Consider the following 19,723-nt stretch of genomic DNA (forward strand, 5'->3'; position numbering starts at 1 on the left):
TTCATTTCCTGATATACCATATGCAAACAATGCAGGACGGAACGGGCTATTGGGGAAATCAAATCAAATCAAATGCAATCAATCAAATCAGTCACAGGCAAATCAATGAGGCCATGAAGTGTGGAAATACTATTGAAATATCGAATGGATTGCAGAGTTAATATATTGATATAACCCTTGTTAGTCTTGACTAGACATTCTGGTAATAAATTCATTACATCACAGACGAAACAGATACATTCTACTTTTAGAAAAATCATGTGGTACTGATCTATAACACTTGACAATCTATGACATAATGAAATAATTAACAATTGTAAATTAGCGTGTCAGAAAATGGCAGACAGCATTAAACAATTGACCCTAACATGAGTTCGTCGAAGTCCAGTCATTGACACCAAACTTGAAGCTAGTACAGTATATTACTATGTGTCAATGGAATCCTACTTCATTTAGCATATAATATTACTAATTTACTTGTTAATTATGTTCTGCAAATATGCCAAATAATTGAGAAAGATTTCGTATTGTTCGAGCAACTATTGTAGAGCTTATCTGATATTGGAGCACTCATTTTTGTTATTACATAACTGGCACCCACAAGCTGCCTACTGATGGAGAGTGTAATTAATGTGATGCCCCAAAAGGCCAACGACACTTGTTGCACATTTTTGACCCGCTCATCGGCCCAGGCCCCACACAATTGACTACTGACCAGATCTGCGTCTGTCCAGCTGTAATCAGAATGATGACGCTCATCGCTGATGAGGTTGGTTGACCAGAAAATGAGTAGATATTCCCAGCTGGTTAAAACCAAACAGATGCTTTATAGAAAAGAGACTATATTGTGCATGTGGGATTAATTTAAGCTTTGTTTTGCTTGGGATGTTATGTTAGTTCGTGAATATATAGAGAAATCTTTGAATCTGAATCCTTATCTACACAAATCCATTTTATCTTAGACCCAAGTCGAAGAAATGTCACAGTGGATGCATTTCTGGCTGCATTCGACGAGTTCACACGCTTTGTTGAGCTGTCCAAGGTTTAGTAAAAAGGATACACATTTTATGGCTTCCTTTTTTCCGTTCTCTTTTCCTTTTTATGCTCATTCTCATTCTCATTCTCGTGTGTGTATGTCGGCTCTTCGACGTAGTACTTAATATGCAATTATAATTATGCCGCCCTGCGCTTTGTCTGACGCCTGAGGAGGGGTATGCGGTTTGAAGCCTATCAACCACCACATCCTCGTCGTCCTTTTGGATGAGGCAGACGATCGGAAGGAGGGTTGCTGCTTCGTCGTAGTCACAGCGAAGGAATTTATAATTTTTTATCGCTCAGTGTGTCGGTGGTCGTGGGAATTTTCATAAAAAATGAATATCAAATAAATGCTGCATGTATGTTTAATATAGCATACTGCATACGAGTATAGCGACAACTTAGCGGATGTTTAGCTATGTAATTAAGTGTGTGTGCCCCCAGAAATAATGGCCTCAATTAGTTTACAAGCTCCATAAAGGAAAAGGTCAACAGAAAAAACTGAAGCCATTTGGCAAGATGTCCAAGGCAAAAGGAAAGAGGCTGCTACCAAAGTTCACTCCGTTCTTTGTGTTGAACATAATATACCTAATGTATGAAAGAATTTAAGATTTAAGCAATTCAATGAACTTAAAATTTCTTTTTCTTAAATTTCGATACAGAATTAATTTCAAGAATTCAAGTAAACTTCACAAAGATCTGTTCACAGCATGCGAATAATTTTGGTTCATTCTCTCGAAAATGTCTTCATCTCAAGAACTGAGCAAGGGTAGATTCCCAAATACTTTAGAGACAATCACAATATTCGCAAATTCCTCAACTCCGTGGGATTCGCATCACCTAGCCAAGGTTGAGAGATTCGAGAGGAGTCACAAGCATAGATAAAAATTCACACGCGGGCCCAGAAAAGCACCCTTAACTATTGAAGAAATTTTGGCCAAGGGTAGGGGAAGCGAATACTGGGTAGGGGGGCAGAGGGTTGGCATTCCTATGCACCCATTGCAGTCTAGGGGTAGCAGAGGAAGGGGCAGAATTGCATTGCAGCATTCTCTGCTATTGAAGTGCGTAATTATTAGCTGTCAATTGGGCGTTGATATGGCCAGCATGGAGTTTACCTGGATGGAACTGTAGCATTGCAGCAATGAGGACACGAACTGAGAGCTGTGAGAAAATTAATTCTCCGCTTCTTTCGATTGCATGCAAAGAGATGACCATCAGCAGCTGTCGATGATTCTTATTTCCCATGCGAATTTATAATAAAACAAAAGATGTCAAGACCGTGCTATGCGAATTCTTAAGCTTCACTTTAAAACTTTAAAATCTTCTCTCACTTCATTGAAGATTTTCAGTTGGTTATAATTTTTTACAATATTATCTCCAATATCCTCATTACATTCTTTTGCTTGTTGTTTCCAATATGCATTGATTAGTTTATTTGAAATTTGAAATAATTTGAATTCTGTTCACAGATATTTGGTTGCCTTTCCCATATCCTTTAACGAAGTATCCAAAGGAAACCTCAAAAACGAAACACGAAACACTTGAGAGCAGTTCAGAAAAGCAAACGGAAGTTAAAGAAGACGACGAAAAAACACAAAAGGCCATATAAGATACTCGTATACCCATATAAGCACACTCTTGGGCAATTTCTTAAGTACATATACAACATATTCTGCATGCACACAGAGGAAAATCGAGAATTGATCCAGTTGAGCATACTCGACTGCAAGACAACCGAGGTTAGTATACTGCATTTGAATAAAGTATTGTTTTTATATAGTGAAATCAAAGTATTCTCTATGCTGCGAATACTTTCTTCGACTTTATTACGTATTGACACACATTTATGTAAGATATTTCAACACAGCATACCCATTGTTTTTCATATCTGCCGCACAGGGTATAAGAAAACAAAAGAAACGAAACATTCGGCGGCCATTTAGAATTGGTGGCATCTGCCACTGCTCTGAGGCTGGATCCTGAGGCACGCTCCGATAATAACGCTGCTGACATATGTTTGCTGCACGTGGTACGAGACTGAGGTTCCACTTGGAATCAAGCACCAGCCACATGTTTTCTGTGGGCCCTTGTGAGTCATTTGATTTGCCTTTGGCACGTCTGCAGGTAGACAAGCAGAAGTCCTCACTTCGAAAAGGATCTGCAGCTGCTGCTACTGCATCTGCATTTGTATTTGTATCTGTATCCGTATCTTTATCTGTATGTATCTGTATCTGTATCTGCATCTGTTTTGTTCTGGTTTTTGCTAAACTCGAATTAAAGTTGTTAAGCCAGCTTGTCGCATTAGCTCCGATGTAGCGTTGAGTACCTGTGCTTTGCATTCCTAACGCAAATGTTATTATGACTCAGCGGACACTCACTCACACTCCCAGTTTGCAACCTGTTTCCAACACTGAGCACATCATCATAATTTATTCCAGACAAGAAATTATAGATGCAAACCGTCAAATCAGTCAACCACTCGAATCTACCTAGAAATTCATAATTCATATGCGATAAGGGCAACCAAACTCGACAGGTTGCAGGCAGAATTACGATTGAATAGAGTGTATGTAAATATTAACCATATACTACACGTTCTTGGAGAATTCCCCGGAATCGATAAGCAATCATATGCAAAAGAATTTGGAAAGTCGAAATGCAAAAACGCAAAATACCTATGTAAGGAGTGCTGATTATGCAAAAGTCTTAAAAAGACTATATAATCTTGACATAACTTTCTCTAAACGTTTAAAAATGCGCAAATTACCATTTCATATTTGTATATTTTACTTTTATCTCCGCTTTCCATAACAAAGCGAAAAATAAAAGTAGCAGATTGAATAATAATATTACTCACATGTATGCGAAGTTCAGTAATAGAAATATATTTTTCAGAAAAGTTACATTCACTATTACGCAAGTTAAGTTCGTATCAGCATTGCCATGTAGTCCAAAATCTAAATATTATTTTTAGTTCTCCCTTTCGCTGAGCTTGTCAGATTTCAAGAACTACGACAAAAGTGCGATAAATGTAACCAGAGTAATCCACATATTACGTATGAGAACACATATAAATATTTTGCGCTGACATAGACAAACAGAGTTGTCGCCAGTAAAAAGCGACTTTATCTTTATCTGGAATATCAAACAGAAATTCTTAACTTTTAAATATTGTTCTTCCTCATTCTGATAAGACATTCGCAAATAAATTCGTTTATATAAAGCACTCACAAGCTCCCAAAAGATCTACGGTTGACAATGTTAAACAAAGAGTAGCATATCATTGGAATACTTTCAGCAGATACTCTTTCCGGGAATGCGATTCTCTTGGCCAACGAAGCTTGACAATTTCTACTAACATTTTAGGTGCTCCATTCTCTGCTCTGATTGTCACTGTTAATCATGAGGGTGGCGAGGGGGCGGTTGATGTACGGCGGGGTGGCTTTTAGGTCCAAATCAATTTGATTGTGCGCGAGAGTGTGACAAAAGTTTTGCAGCTCGCAATTCGATGGCGATGCTCGCTTTTAGGCGCGCTAACAATTTGTTTATGCGGGGCAAACAAAAGAATTCAGCTACTCCCCAACAGCCAACAGCTGTTACTACCACTTGTAGTCTAAGGCCACTTAGCCTGGCTACGACGACGACACACAAATTTGCCAAACAACTTAGTTGCCATGCTGGGGCGAAACAGGGGCTGCGACTTGAACTGGGACTGGGGCTGGAGACTACGGAAGAAACAAACCGATCGATAAAACGGCGCGGCTTGTAAACAAAACCGAAAACTATTTACGGAAAGAAGCCCCTCAATGGGGTGTATGCGGAAAAAACAACAAACAAAAGTTTACAATTGAACTGGCGACAGGTGTGATACACTTTCCCCTCTTTCTTTTTTTGATTAATTGCAATATTCATCAAGTCATCCAGCAATTAATCTCATCAATCAATGGCATTAAATTGGAACAATCAAATGAAATTTGATATGATTTGAACAGATCTCTCTGTTGCCATCCAAAGATCCCAGAATGAACCAAACAAATGCAGAAATATTGAAATAAATGTCAAGTTTGGTTTGTTGCAACTTGAATAATCTAAACTCAATATGGAAACTGGCAAAAAATATTAGCTATCAATGAATGAGGAATCAATAATTAATTCAATGGTCTGAAGTATACAGATGAAATTTCAATTCAATATTATTACAGAAAAGTAAGAGAAACTTACTAAGAACTTAAATTTGTGGTAAGTTATGTAAGAACTTTAAAAAAATTAAGCTATCAAATAACAATTCAATTTGAATGAAGTCGTATTTGATGGTGTAACTTTGCGAGTAAGGAAACTTTTGCCTTTGACATTTAACGCGCATTTGCAACCCTCGAGCTATGGGCTTTAGCTATACAGTTACATTACCGCAGCCAAATTCAAGGACAACATCGACAGAAGTGGAATTTGAGCTTGTGCAATTCGAGCAATTCGAGCGATTTGCGCAGAACTTGTTCAAAGTGAATATGAATTCATTTAAGGGAATATTTTATAAGTTGACTTCAAATAAGATCAGAATAAATAACAAAATTCGTAAATGGAAGCGTGACTAAATTTAATACCCTATATATTAAATTCATACTCCCAAATTTGTAAACACACTTTCCAGGTCGACGCACTATAAAAATGCAATTGGAATGTATCAAGGCATATAAAAAACTCGATTAAATTGCGCTTAGTAATCACAGCAACATTAAGGAATTAACTTAATGACTAAACGCTTACATACACAATTAGACAAGTTTAATTTCCTGCCTAGACGATGCAATAAGAACAAGAGAACTAAACGATGATAAAGTCAGGCCAAGTTAATGAGTTGGCCAATGCACCAAAGAGACACCAGAACACCTAACAGACTGCAAGATACTCTTTTATCATTCTTTATGTAATGTTTAGGCAGCTACAAAGCTATAAACGACTTAAGACTCATAACTGCATCAGATAACATGTCACAAGTTGCTCTCAGATCAAGTTTGCAGCATAATAAAGACAAGAAGTTACAACATGGACAAGACCAGACCTGCACAGACCAGACGATGACAATGACGATAGCAAAGACGATGACGAAGAAGAGGCCCAGCCGAACAAGACTCGTTCTTGGCCAGCTCCCCGTCATCATCGTCATCATCATCATCATCATCGTGTTCGTCGTCATCAACTGCTGCGGCTCGCTAATCAACTGCATAAAAATAGAAAGGAAATTCCATGAAATTAAAGTTTTATGTATGCTTGCAACGCCAACGAACAACAACAACTTAGTCATTTACCCTGCCAAGTCCAAGTCCAAGTCGCGCTGATGTTTGTTGAACTTGTGCAGCGAAAGCCAGCAGGCAGCTGAAGCTCAAGTCGAAGTCGAAGACGAAGTCGTAGTTGAAGCTTGTGAAGTCGAATGGAGCTCCTGGAGCTCAAAACCGAGACGCGACTTCAAGAATGCAGTTTGGCATAATCGAAAGGCAAGTGAGAAAAGTGGCTAACAAAAACTGAAAACTGGTTTCCACCATCAACACCGACAACACTAGCCCCAAACAGTTTGTGCTGTCGTTTCAACATTTTGTTCTTACTTTTTGCCGTGGCTTGTTACCAGTTTTGTTGCTTGCTTTTCTTGGCTTGGAATTCTGGTGGCAAGTCTTTTTCTTTCTCATGTATTTTTCATTTGGGAGGCTGTTGGTGCCACATTCCCCAGCTGCAACTTCGTGGAGTTTGAGCATGTAACCTGCTGAGATTTATGCTCTACCTCTTGGCAGCTAACAAGCTGACTTTTTAAAGGGTTTGCAGTGGTTAAAAAAAGAAGCAAACTGCCTGAAAGCACTTCAACTTATTCATTTTGAATCTCATATAATCTACCTCAACTAGACTCTCTTGTATGCAAATTTGAATATACAATAATAGTTGCAACCTCAAATTGAGGGAATGAGAACACGAATTGTTAAGAAAACTCCCTTGACTCATATTTTCTCTCCAATTTATCTGCCATTTGCTTTCACTTAATTAGTTTACTATTATTTCCTTTTCATAGACAGCTACTACTACTTTACATTAGTCATTTGCACAGAGCTCAAATGAAATGTTCACACAAAAGTTTTGCATTCGCTCAGAAACTTTCTGTGTAATTTATGCAGCGCATGAAATTATTTGGTTCAAGAGCATAAATTAAATAAAAGCAGCTGAATCGGTCTATACTCATTAAAGTTACACCGAAGTCTGGGTATACCAGACTAGACAGTGTACACTATCGGATGAATAACATCGATTGTTTTGTTTACTTTTTCAACGTGAAGCACATTCAAAATCAAAGTCAGGTTTTAGTCATATCCAATTTTCAATGAATCATCAGTAAAATACTACGTGAGATAAATAGATATATTATATACCTATTCGAATATATAAGTGTTACCTATCCGCTAATTGCACAAGTTGTTTTTTGACCGCGATAATTGCTCATCTCAAGTACACCAAATTGGGTTTGTTAATTAAAAGTTTTAGCTCAAATGAGTACTCAAAAAGAGAAATGGAATGTTCTTACTTTAATCGATACTATCAATTGGTCTGCTTAAGGTTCTATGCCTTTTTAAAACTAAACCATGTCAGGAATAGTAATATATTTAAACAGTCTAGACAGCTGTCAGCTGTATTGAAACAAACAAGAAAAACACTGAAGCCATGTCTATGTTGGCAGTAAGTTAATAATGAACTCGTGTGCTTATCTACCTTTCTTTTGCTTTGCTTCCTGTTCGTTATACGAGAGTTCTAAGATTTGGGTAAATCTCAGACATTCGAGGTACCCGCATGTGGAAAATAAATACTTTTTTGCATATCAGAAACGTCGAAACTCTGCTTGAAGTTAATAACATTCACACCATGCAAACAACAAAATTCGTGTGCAACAAATACAGGAATTAAGACTTGTTGTATACGGTCTCAAAACCTGTACTCCAACGGCAACAACGCGAATCAAGAATCCAAGAATTGTATGCAAATTGTATGTGTATATTATTTATATATTGTTTTTGGATGCCATACGAAAACTCGTTTTCGCTTTGAACGGAGGAGACTCAATCCAATGGAGACTCAAGCTTTCGTGTCATCGAATAGAATGTAACTGAATTATTGAAGGTGTTGTTGCCGTTGTTATTGCTGTGACTTTTTTGTTGTTTTATCTGATGACATTTTGAGGTAAGACATACCGTTTAAATATCGTATATTGGCATGTGTATTTTAGGTGTGATCCCACTTGCAGTTAATCCAGCGAAAAATCAACTTTTGTGTTTATAACTTTGGCACTCTCCAACAATTTTTTTCCTTTTTTTGATTTGGAATTGGCTGTTAAACTGGTTGCAGGCCTTATATAACTTAGACAGATATGTGTTAACGTTTATCATATATACTTTTATTATATACAATTTCTTATAATTATCATATTAAGCACTTGACAAATTCCACGGCACCGAAAACTATTGACGAAAAAGGCGTCGCGAATTTGGCCAACCTGAGAAACAGCATATAGCCGATCAGCCTGGTAACCCCCCTGAGTTGGTTGCAAAGAACGTTACGCGCACATTGGGACGGACGAGAACACTACATGCAGACTGACAAACTGACGCACTGACTAACTTCCAAGCTGACGGCCAGCGGGGCAACGCGTTATCCGGAGAGGTTTGTTCGAATCGACGGCTCAAATTGCTCTACTGTACTGGGCGCCGAGTCGACCGTTTCCAAAACTCAACCACCGAGAGCACGACGAAAGAGCGCATAGACTGAGAGCGGAGAACGTAAGAGCCATATTGTAAGAGAGCGAACTGCCGTTGACAGCTGTTGAGCGACACTATCTGCAGCTGTGTGGTGTGCATGCGAGTAAGTTACGCTCTTGCTGCGCCTGTGTGCGTGGCTTTACTCATTGTGCCCATTGTATTATTTACTACCAACAAACAACAGCAGTTACCTCGAGCAGGAGAGCCGCTGACTCTGCCGCTGCCGCTGCCAGTGCCAATGGCAGAGACAACGGCGACACCGATAAAATTGCGACGCGTTTTGTGCAGCTTGTAGATTTTGTTGTGTTCAGAGTTGACAGCCAACCATTATCGGCCAGGTAAACAGCACAGATACGCTGCTGGCGATCAATGATCTATTATCGAAAGTAGAAAATATCTCAAGTAAACCCACTAAATTAAAAAAAAATTATTTAAACCATAAATAATTCAACCAATATATGTCCTTTGTCTATTATTAATAACTTTCTGTTTTAATCCTACAGCAAAGTCGCAGGTGCTGTGGCTATGTGGTTTGAAAATTAAGCGAAATATAAATAACATAATAATAATACTTAGATTTCAATGATGGTCAATAAGTGGTTAATGATGTTATTCATAAGTAAATAATTGAGTACAACTTAAATTAAAAACATTGCTAAGTACATATTAAAAATTTAAATCGCTTTATCGCTTATAAAAAAACTAAATTTAACTTTATCGATACTCAAAATTCCCCTTCATATATAGGAGTTCAATAAAGACATTCCCTTCATGTCCAACGCAAACTTTAATAACAAAACATTTCCATGATTGTTACCTATATACCTTCTCGTAATGAATGTAGGGTATTTAAAACCAGTTGTTGGTTCTGCAGCTGCCAGTTTTACATACATAAATATGTATGTATGTCTGTACAAATACAGTCATAGGTCTGGGTCTACGCTTGTGACGCAGACTGGAAGTGATTGTTGGCCCAAGAGAAGTGCGGACACTCAAGAGAGTAATCAAGAGAGTAATTTAACGCCAATACCTTTGATTGCTTGTGATCGTAGTTAATCAAAATGGTTATACAATGCAATGTCAGCAACTAGAAACTGATTAAATGAATTTCCTAATCAACAAAGGAACATATCGATTCAAATTGTTCAGTTACCCAACCCAAATTTCGTGACAATAATGTGAAATGATCGATTGATCGATTCCAACAAAACAATAAGACAAGGTCGTTGCTTGCGAACATCGAAAGAGAATGAAAGAGCGGAAAAAGAGATACTTAGATAAAACTGCGCTGGAAAGGCCGAAGCCAGCTGAAAGAGAGAGAGAGCGATTCTCTATGCTCTTAGCATTGGAACGTGCGAAAAATTGCAATGCAGCAAAGATATACAAAGTCGCAGATACAATGTTGGTGTGTACTGTCGTATCTACAGAGATAGACCAGGTAGAAACGCAGGTAAGCAAAAAGATTGGACGAAATCGTTAAAACTAACCAGAGCATCGGTTGACGATTAGAGAAGCCAAAAGCAATAAAACTTGAATACCAAGAATACTTAAGACAAGCCCGCTTTCTTCCTCTTTGCTCGCCAAACAGACAGAAACAGAAACAGAAATAGAAAACAGAAGACGCACCCACCTACAGTCCAGAAGGTTTGTTGTCTTCTATAATTATCAGCAAAACCGTTAGGCGAATGCCACAGCCAAGTTAATTTCAACGTTTGCAATTTGCGTAAAAGCCAAAGAGCTGAACCAGTAAAAAGAGTGAGAATCCAACGTGCTAAAGCAAACTAACATACAATTGCATTGCTGTGCACAGTCGTTTAGATACCAGTCTCCACTCACAGCCACAGCCACATGCACAGACAAATGAGTATTGGAATTGTGTGACCTCCTCCCGAGAAGCAAAGCAATTCCATATCCATATCCCCTCCCACATTTATAGAGAAATGCCAACGGATAGACAATAGATAAGCGCCTCTCTGACAGTGCCACAAAGTCGTGCTTTGTAGATTGGGGATTTGAGGGGATTTGCAATGGGGCCACAAGCTGAGAAATCAATGTCGACGGCCAGACAAAAGCCACATGTTGAACTAATCAGAAATTCAATCAAAACGCGCCATCAGATGAAACAAACCAAACAATATTAAAACCATTATAGCTTTAGCACTGAGTCATCGTGGTATAAACGCAATTAGCAGTCTTATCTAGTTATTGAATAATACATTTTGTATGTAGGCTCGATCATTTTGCTGCTTGCAGAACTCAAGAAATTCCAGTACCCAGTCACTTTTTTTCAAATCTGAAAAGTCATTAAAGTATATAAATATATTTCCATTTGTCATCGTGAAACAGCGTTGCAGCAAGTCTGTTATATTATATATTTTTTTGTTTAACCAAGCACTTGTTTCTCGTTTTAAGGGAATTGAAAAAAGGGGATTTAAAGTTGTATCAAACATAAACTTACCTTAAATTTCAAACTTGATCGTTGTGTTCTGAAAAGAGAGAATAGAAATTCCGTTTTAGATCAGCTGCTTAAAAGTCAGTTAAAGAATTCAAAATGTTTACAATTCGAGCTGGCAATGCCAAGCCAAGTAGCAAGTGCTCTTAACCATAACTTAAGAGAACGCTATCGGCAATGTCAGCGACATTAGCGACGGGCTAAAAGCGCGGCAATTACAACAGCAAATAACAAAAAGTTCTCACAGTCATTAGGGTCATGTCGCATCGTAGGTCTCGTGTTCACAATTATTTGTTTGCTGCAAGTCCAAAGTATGTTCTAAGATTTACGAGACGAGTGAGGCATGCAGCTGGCTGGCTGGTTGCTGGCTCATGTGCCTTATGGGGCATATGGGCGGACGGCTTGAGTGGTTCTTGAGACGCCGGCAATCTGTGCTTGGGTGTGTGTGTGTGTGTGTGTGTGTGTGAGCGGGTTGGCCACAAAGCTTGAGTGGCTTTTGAGCCATGTGACTCGTTAACCAAAAGCTTTCATTTGTCTAGTTTAAGCTTGGCTTTTCAATGGGGTTCAACAAACTTTGCCAATGGATGTTCAAGCAATAAATTTCTATGCCCAACAAGACAATTAGTCTATTAAACCATTTTCAAATTCATTTTGGAGATTTTGTGTGCAACAGGTTTTATGCCACATATTGTACTTATGGATTGCCTTATAGACAAGATTATTATAAGATTAAACCATGGCGAATGGTAGTTTCCTTATAATTCAAACTGGTTTCGCTCTTTCAAGTTTTCACACAAAGTTCGTATTTCGGGGAAACAGGTGAGGGTCAAAGATCTTCCTCACATTCTCAAGTATTTACTAAGGTCATTTGTACAAAATATCTTTAATACGTTAAAAATAGTAATTCACACGAATTTAAAATAGCTCAACTGCAAAATATTGTTTTTTGCCAATTTCTTCCCCTCGCAGAGCTATCGTTTTTTTTATAGGGGTTACTCAAATAGGCAACTGCAACTAGTTCACATTTCACACCCATTACCCATAGATTCAATTAGCTAAGGGTTGCAGTAATCCGCCCTTCAACAGCAACATCGTATTTGCAAGCAAATAAAAAACTTTCTGGGCGAGTGAAAATTTCAAGTGTCTGCGCCCGACGCATATGCAATTAAAAACCATTTAGCACAGCTCAAAGGCATTAATAGAAAGATTGCTCTAAAAAAAGAATAATAACTAATGAATACTTTCATAGTGGTGACCGGCATTATCTGATATTTAATGGAAGGAGTGCGACAAGGGGCGTGTGAACGAACAGGCGTTACGATTTAATTGTTTTCTAATCCGGAATAAGGGATTAACTACATCAAGACTAACATAGATGACAAACCTTCAACTTGAATGGAATGAAAATGAAGTGAAGAATACTTTGAAAACATTTAATTTTCATCTAATGATGCAGTAAATATTCAAAACAATCGGTGAAATAACCCACGGCCTTTGAAATTCGAATTATCATTAGCGAAAATTGCTTGAATAGTAATTATCTTTTGATTTTACATCAATTTAAACAAGAAAGCATTGAAAAAGTAAGAGAACTTTCACCAAACCCAAGACTTGTGGGAAAAAAGAAAGGCACAATTTTGGTTTAACAAGAGCTTGCATTTTTTAAAAAAGTTTCCATAAAAATATTTAATTACTTGTGAAAATTTTATAATCATTGTTAACCAAAACACATTCTCTAGGAATCTTTTGATATTCTTTTCTTAAAGAATGTTTCACAACACAGCAAAGTTTTGAAGCATACTTTTAGGCTGCATCAAAATGGTCCAATTGAGTTAAGGACTTGAAAGAGAAGAGAACATTCTGTGATTAACCAATTTATTTTTACTAACTTACATAATTAATTTGTAGTATTGCAGTATATGGTATCAAATATGAATTATTTCAATAAAAAAAACAAAAAATGAAAATAAATGTGAATTACATATAATATACGAGAACAAGCAGAACACTCTAGCTAAAAATAAGCTATTTTCTGATTTTTAAGATAAATACAATGGGTTTAATATAGGTTTACAATCGCTATAAGAAAATGCTTTTATTCCATAATATTCTCTGGACTCTCCATTATCGATGTTATCAACATTTAAGAACGCAATTTACTGTCACAACACAAATTTGTCTGTGTCGACAACAGCGTGTAAAATGCGTAAATGCAATTTCATTTTACTGAATTTCTTCATCGTCAACTTCAACTTAGTTTGCGACGCCGTCCACCTTCCACCTCCCCCCTGCATGCCCTTTTACCTAAGCATCCAACTGAATTGCCTGGCAGCAGATTGTACTCAGAGTGGATCTGTTGTTCGTCGCAGCTGCTGTGGGCTGCTGTGGAGGCCTCTCGACCACTTGGCTGTAGCTTGATTGTGGATGCGAAGTCATGTGCTGGCAATTGGAAATGATGCTGTCGCCCACCTCCAGAGTACTGAAATGGAACGTGCCCCAACTCGGTTGTGTTGTGTGTGGGTTGATGCTAAAATTGCATTAATGCAATTCTTTTACTCTTTCGTTCGCCAATTCCCCCAACTGGTGAGCAATAAATGTGCCAGGCAAATGTCAAATGCTCTGCACAACATCTGCGTGCGTCTCTCCAAGTTCTTTACGAGAGGCGCAAACCACGCGCCACAAAGTGTGTCTGCTGCATGGAGATGTGGCACAAGTAGCAGTTGATCTTCTCAGAAGCAGCGCATTACTTAACATTTAAGACTGTATTCAAGAAGCGTTTGTTATATTTTCGATTTGTTTAAGCAAATTTAAAATACTTACTACTATACTTATATATAGTATATAGTATGTATTTATACCAAAAGGGGATATATGTATAGTGTATAGTATGTATTTATACCAAAAAGGGAATATTGACCTTAAGGTAAAGATTCCTTGCTCACTTATTCGGGTAAAAGCATTTTAATCGCATTCCATCAACTTAATTATATTTCAATTATTTACACTTAACTGTGCTCGACATCAGTTTTTAATCAATTTTGTAATTAGTTTTTTAATCAAGAACCTTTTCCGCGCTTTTACTGCGCTTTTCCACGATGCTTCTTGCATTAATGCCATTTAATTTAATTGTTTATAAAGTTAATTAGCTTATCACTTGTTCTGCTTGCATGCGAATCCGAATCCCACTATACGATAAATTCCCACTTTGCCATTGCTGTTTATTTGCAAGCGAGACAGATACACACACACACACACACACATGGATACATGGATCCCACTTGCAATAACGGTTGGGAAACCCACGTTAATCAATAAGCTGGAGGCGCCACAAACCAAGCCTCAAGGTGTGGCCACATTGATTGGCTCCACTTTTTTTAGGTATTCGCTGTTTGGTGTTTGGTGTTTATGCCACCAGATTAATGATGGCCATAAAAGTGCCGAAACTTGTTGGCCCAACCAAAGCACCCACTATTCTACAGTGTTGCAGCTTCAGGCTGGCTTCTAACTGAAATTCTGAAGTTTGCTTCTTCGAGCCAATAAGCCAACTTGGTCGCTCATTCGACCTTCGTCTGCTGCTGCTTCAAGCAAAAGTTATTTCCTTAGCCAACGCATAGAACACATAGCTGTTGTTGCTGTTGATTTTCAATCGCACTTGAGGTGCTTCTTCTACACACCTTGAAACTACAATAATAATAACAGCCGGATGTCCATTGAATTTCTTGCTAAAAGTTGATATTTTTATTGGCCCGAAGTGTGTGCGTGTGTGTCTGGCAATATGCGTGTGTGTTGGTGTGCTGGTGTGTGGTGTGTGGTTATGCAAGCTTTCATATTTATTTCCGTTCATAAAATTGATAAATGGCAAAGGAAAAACGCTGAACGAAAAGCCGTTGATTGAACTGGCAATTTAGGTCAATAATTGAACTGACAGTAAAGTTTTCGCATAAATCGCTTCATGTTAAATTCATCTTAAGATCAAATAAGGCAGCGCTTACAATTCCCCAATTAAATGCTTACAAGTTATTAACCATTCCAAAGAAAAGGAATTTACTTTAAATGACATTGCATAACTTGTGCGATACATCGACAACCCCTAGCAACAATGTTTTCCCAGTGAAATACATTTTCGCACGCCCACGTTATGAAATCTTAGCAATTCCCACGGGAAACATCGCTGGTCACACGTGCCAATGCCTCAGCCCCCCTCAGTCCTTTTCCTTTTTCAGCTCCTTGCGGCCTAGCCAAGAACTGTAAAAGCTGCTCTTAGCAGTTACACTTGTACCGCGGACATAAAGAGAAGCGTCTGCCACAGCGACGTTTAAGGATAATGCGCCACACGCCAACTTCAACTTTACTCTGCAGTTATTGTCCAAGTCTTGGGGTTGTTAGAACCCGCCACAGGGCGGGGGGTTGGCTCACGCCGGAGACTTAAATCATGCAAAAACGTGGCGGGCACGAGTCGAGCTACACAAATGAGACAATCTAACGCGTCGTCGCGTCTGCTTGTGACAGTTCCCAAGTTCTCATTGCAGTTTCCTAATTGTGAGTTAGACTGGTTCCCATTGAAAGTACGTGTCGAAAGTTTGTGGATAGATCGAGCAAACCGCTGTGCCACCCCATCGATTCAACCAGGTCGCTAACTAACATATTAATTGTCCATAACGTAAACAGCAAAAAACACCAGCAACCACCAAATAACTCTCACCGTGTTCCGTCGAAAACCGCAATAACTGCCAGATTTGCGGGGGGTTGAAAGCCTGATAAGCAAATCGATTCAAAGCTAAGCGCATTCAGGTTCTCAGCTGTGGCAAAAGTTAACAAACTGCCATTTGAACTAAGCCTATTGACCGAACTGACAGTTCTCTGCCAAAGTCCCATTGAAATGTTCGTCACCTTTACGCTTCGCTGCATTCGGATTTCGGTCGCAAATGATAACAACTCCGGACAGTGCTTAATATATATATGAGAAATGTTTCAAGCACTGCTCTGGTAGATAAAGAAACAAAAAGTCTTGTGCCTAACTAAACCAATTTCAACAGCGAAAGGTCAGTTATTTAGGAAGAGCTTAAACGCACTCAAATATGGGTCAAAATGTGGATTCCAAATAAAGTAAAAAATAAAATATTAAATTAGTTTCTAGTAAGAATATAACTCAATTTACAATGTAATACTTGTTTGAAGTAGTATATAATGTTTTAGATCACTCTCTTAAGAATTAAGAAGAATATAATCAGCTACAACAGTGCTCTTTTATTTATAAACTGAATTAGGATAAATCTAATATAATTACCACAACAAGCTCAACATACCATTCAAGCATCTCAGCTATAAAAGCACCGACACGCCTTCAGCGGCATCTTTGCCATTCGCTCAGACATAATGCAATTGACTGGCAAATATAATTACCACTGTTAATTGCTAATGATCGGGCATGCAGCACCCCAATGAACGAGTACAGTCAAATTAAAGGTAACTCTTCATGCGCCAATAAAAGTTATGCACACTTTAAGCGTGTCAACGCCGCATCCGCATCGACAGAATCCCCACGATATTCGACATATCTCTGTGTGTGTGTGTGTGTGTGTGTGTGTGGGGATCTGGGAGTGCTCAGAACGAACCGAGGAAGGGAGGTTTGCGGATGCCGTCGTTGTTAGTACTGTCGTGCTTGGCTGCTCATTTATGACCATAGAGCACAGCGGCAGTAAGTGAATGTATCTCAAAGATATACACACGCAATGCAAAGGCCCAGAATGCAATACAACTTTAAGTCAACGAAGTCACTTCTGTCGTCGTTTGATGCTTCAGTGAACGTCCGAACCGAGCCGCCTTTTTACTTACTAGAAGTTCAACGTGCTACTCGACTGCGGGAAAAAAAGACTGGACTAGCATCGGTGGACTGTGATTTTTAGTGCAATATCAGCCCAAAGGTAGAAAGCAATAGCCGGGGTTAATTTGGTCATGCTTGAAGTGCACCTAATTAAGACAACTAACTAACAACGTTAACTTTGCTATCATGTTGTAACCACTGCTAAGTAAAACAGGCTTCTGGGGTCGACTATTTATCTTGGCCGTGGGTACGATTGGAGAATGTAACTATGCGTTTACAAATGGATATGGGAAATATGGAATTTAGGATTCTTTCAATAGGCTTTCAATATACAGGAAGACAAAAAAAAGTTCGCATAATAAGTAGAGTTTACATTGACTTCTTATTTGAGTAAAAGCTTGGAACCAGAATATGATTTATGTATTTTTGATAAGAAATCAAAGAACCTACAAAGTGCTTGAGCCTTTCAATACACCACATAGATTATTATGAGCTTATGTGTTATCGAAACATTTGACTTTTGCCGGGAAATAGTTATAAATGGCATTGGCGAAGCCAATTTGATTCATTTGTCGCTGGTAACACATAAAATATTAAAAACAAGTAAGAAAGCTACAGTGGAGTGTGCTTGAATGTGAGATACCCGGTACCCATTTCGAATAAAAGCAAAATATTTCGGTATTATGTTCAAAATATACCGAAAATACTACAAAAATATTACAAATATACCAAACGGTATACCAAACGGTATATTTGTTATATCGATATAGTACACTCAAAATATACCATAGACGGCACAATATACGAGATTGTCGGCCAAAAAACTAAGACCCCTAGTAAGTAGGCGTTTCTGCCCATACAACAGTATTTCTTTAATAACTTCCACAATTTTTATCTGATCGCAATAAATAAATAAAATTTTCAGGAATCATAAATACTATAGTTATTATTGTGTACACCAAAATTCGCAGCTCTAGCTTTAAAATTACGCTAGTTATTCAATTTTTTGATTTGCGGGGCCGGAAGTGGGCGTGGCAAAATTTGAAACAAAATTGATATGCGTGCAAGCAAATGCTGTCGAAAAAAAATTAAATCTCTATCTCTTATAGTCTCTGAGTTCAAGGTGTTCATACGGACAGACGGACATGGTTAGATCGTCTCGGCTATTGATGCTGATCAAGAATATATATACTTTATAGGGTCGGAGACGCCTCTTTTTACCTGTTACATACATTTCCTGCCGGTACAAAGTTATAAAGAAAAAGAATATAAAAACAATAGGGAAATATGGTTACTTTTTCTATGCAACTTCCATGCAAATCGTTGGGTCGACACTTTATCCACCCTACAGATGATGCCATACACAAAACACGCCCACCCTCTCAATCTCATAATTAGTCACAGCTACAGACGCCCGCAACAATTTGCAATTTTTTAATTCTATTTGACATTTAATTTATTGTAGTTGGCATGCAAAACGTTTAAGCTGATCCCAGAGCCGAGCCACCCAACCAGACAGACAGACCGACAGCCCCTGACTACGACCCCAATCCCCTCTTTTCACTATCTATAAAGTAGTTGAAGACAGAATGTAGCACTTGCCTTGAAACTGTTGGAAGATGGTAACTTCAGTGAAGAGTACAAATAATGTAGAACAATTGTGTTGATATATAGATGATGCTTGGTCAAACCGCTCGATTAATCATTTTTACGTTGTCTTCTGCAAGAATTTAATTTTCCGTGAAGAAATTCTTTCGTTGTTTCATTTTGATTTGTTCAAGTGTCTCCTCAATTTATGAAATGAACGTTTTCAGCTTAATTGGGCTATACGGCTTTAGCATGAACCAAATTCAGCAACGATCTCTATCTGTCATTTCATTAATTGCTCTTAAGTTTTCAAGCGCATTAATTAGCAGATTTTTCATTGCTTTTTTTTTTGTTTTGGAAATATACATACATATACAATTTATTGTCGATACGTCAAATTAACATGTGTGTGCAAATCGATATCCATGCATTATTTATCATTTATCGACACTAAGGTCATTGTATTTGAGCAGGTTTTAAGACCCAATAAACAACAACTGTCAAGTTGTTTAATTCCTTACTCATGTAATCAGAGCATTGCGTTAGCAACCGCAAATTCCGTATCGTGCAATAGGCAGCTGATATCGATATTACCTATTACCGGCAAATAATACAACATATAATATCCTATTTTATTTTGTTACAATTAGTTTAGCACACATTGCAAATAGAAAGAATCACAACATCTGGAAAATTTCTCAATCTGAAATCTAAAACAAAACAATACTTCACACCCCAGAAACATCATAGTTTAATAACATTCTTAAAAAAAATGACAGCACATAATCTAGTCTGTTTAAATCTAAAAAAAAAAATTCTAAAAAAATTATAGCTCAGAAGCATTTTTAATAAATAATAATATAATTAGGAATAAATGAAATTCATATTTTAATTACAAATACATAAGGATTATATCATTATAAATATGTCTGGCAGGATTTAGTTAAACTTTTATATATTTAATTAACAAAAAGCACTACTTTAAAATCAGCTCTCAATGAAAATACGATAATATCTATATTATTTCAATATGCACGA

General features: G+C 37.8%; 2 protein-coding genes across 5 annotated transcripts in view; one reads left to right on the forward strand and one right to left on the reverse strand.

The window, feature by feature from the left end:
• The window catches only part of LOC133835046 (male-specific sperm protein Mst84Dd), an 80,585-nt gene that overhangs the window by 8,094 nt on the left and 52,768 nt on the right, over nt 1–19,723 (forward strand). The gene's annotated exons all lie outside the window — the stretch shown is intronic.
• Nucleotides 1–19,723, reverse strand: part of LOC133835188 (protein numb) — a 28,051-nt gene that overhangs the window by 6,851 nt on the left and 1,477 nt on the right. For 2 of the 3 annotated variants that reach the window (XM_062265121.1, XM_062265113.1), the window contains exon 2: nt 11,281–11,308. The gene's annotated coding sequence lies outside the window, so the exon portion shown is untranslated. Of the gene's footprint in view, nt 1–8,258; nt 8,732–11,280; nt 11,309–19,723 lie in introns of those variants that run through there. The other variant, XM_062265104.1, reaches the window with a different exon arrangement.

The sequence above is a fragment of the Drosophila sulfurigaster genome, chromosome 2L, assembly GCF_023558435.1.
Source record: "Drosophila sulfurigaster albostrigata strain 15112-1811.04 chromosome 2L, ASM2355843v2, whole genome shotgun sequence".
NCBI classification, from domain to species: domain Eukaryota; kingdom Metazoa; phylum Arthropoda; class Insecta; order Diptera; family Drosophilidae; genus Drosophila; species Drosophila sulfurigaster.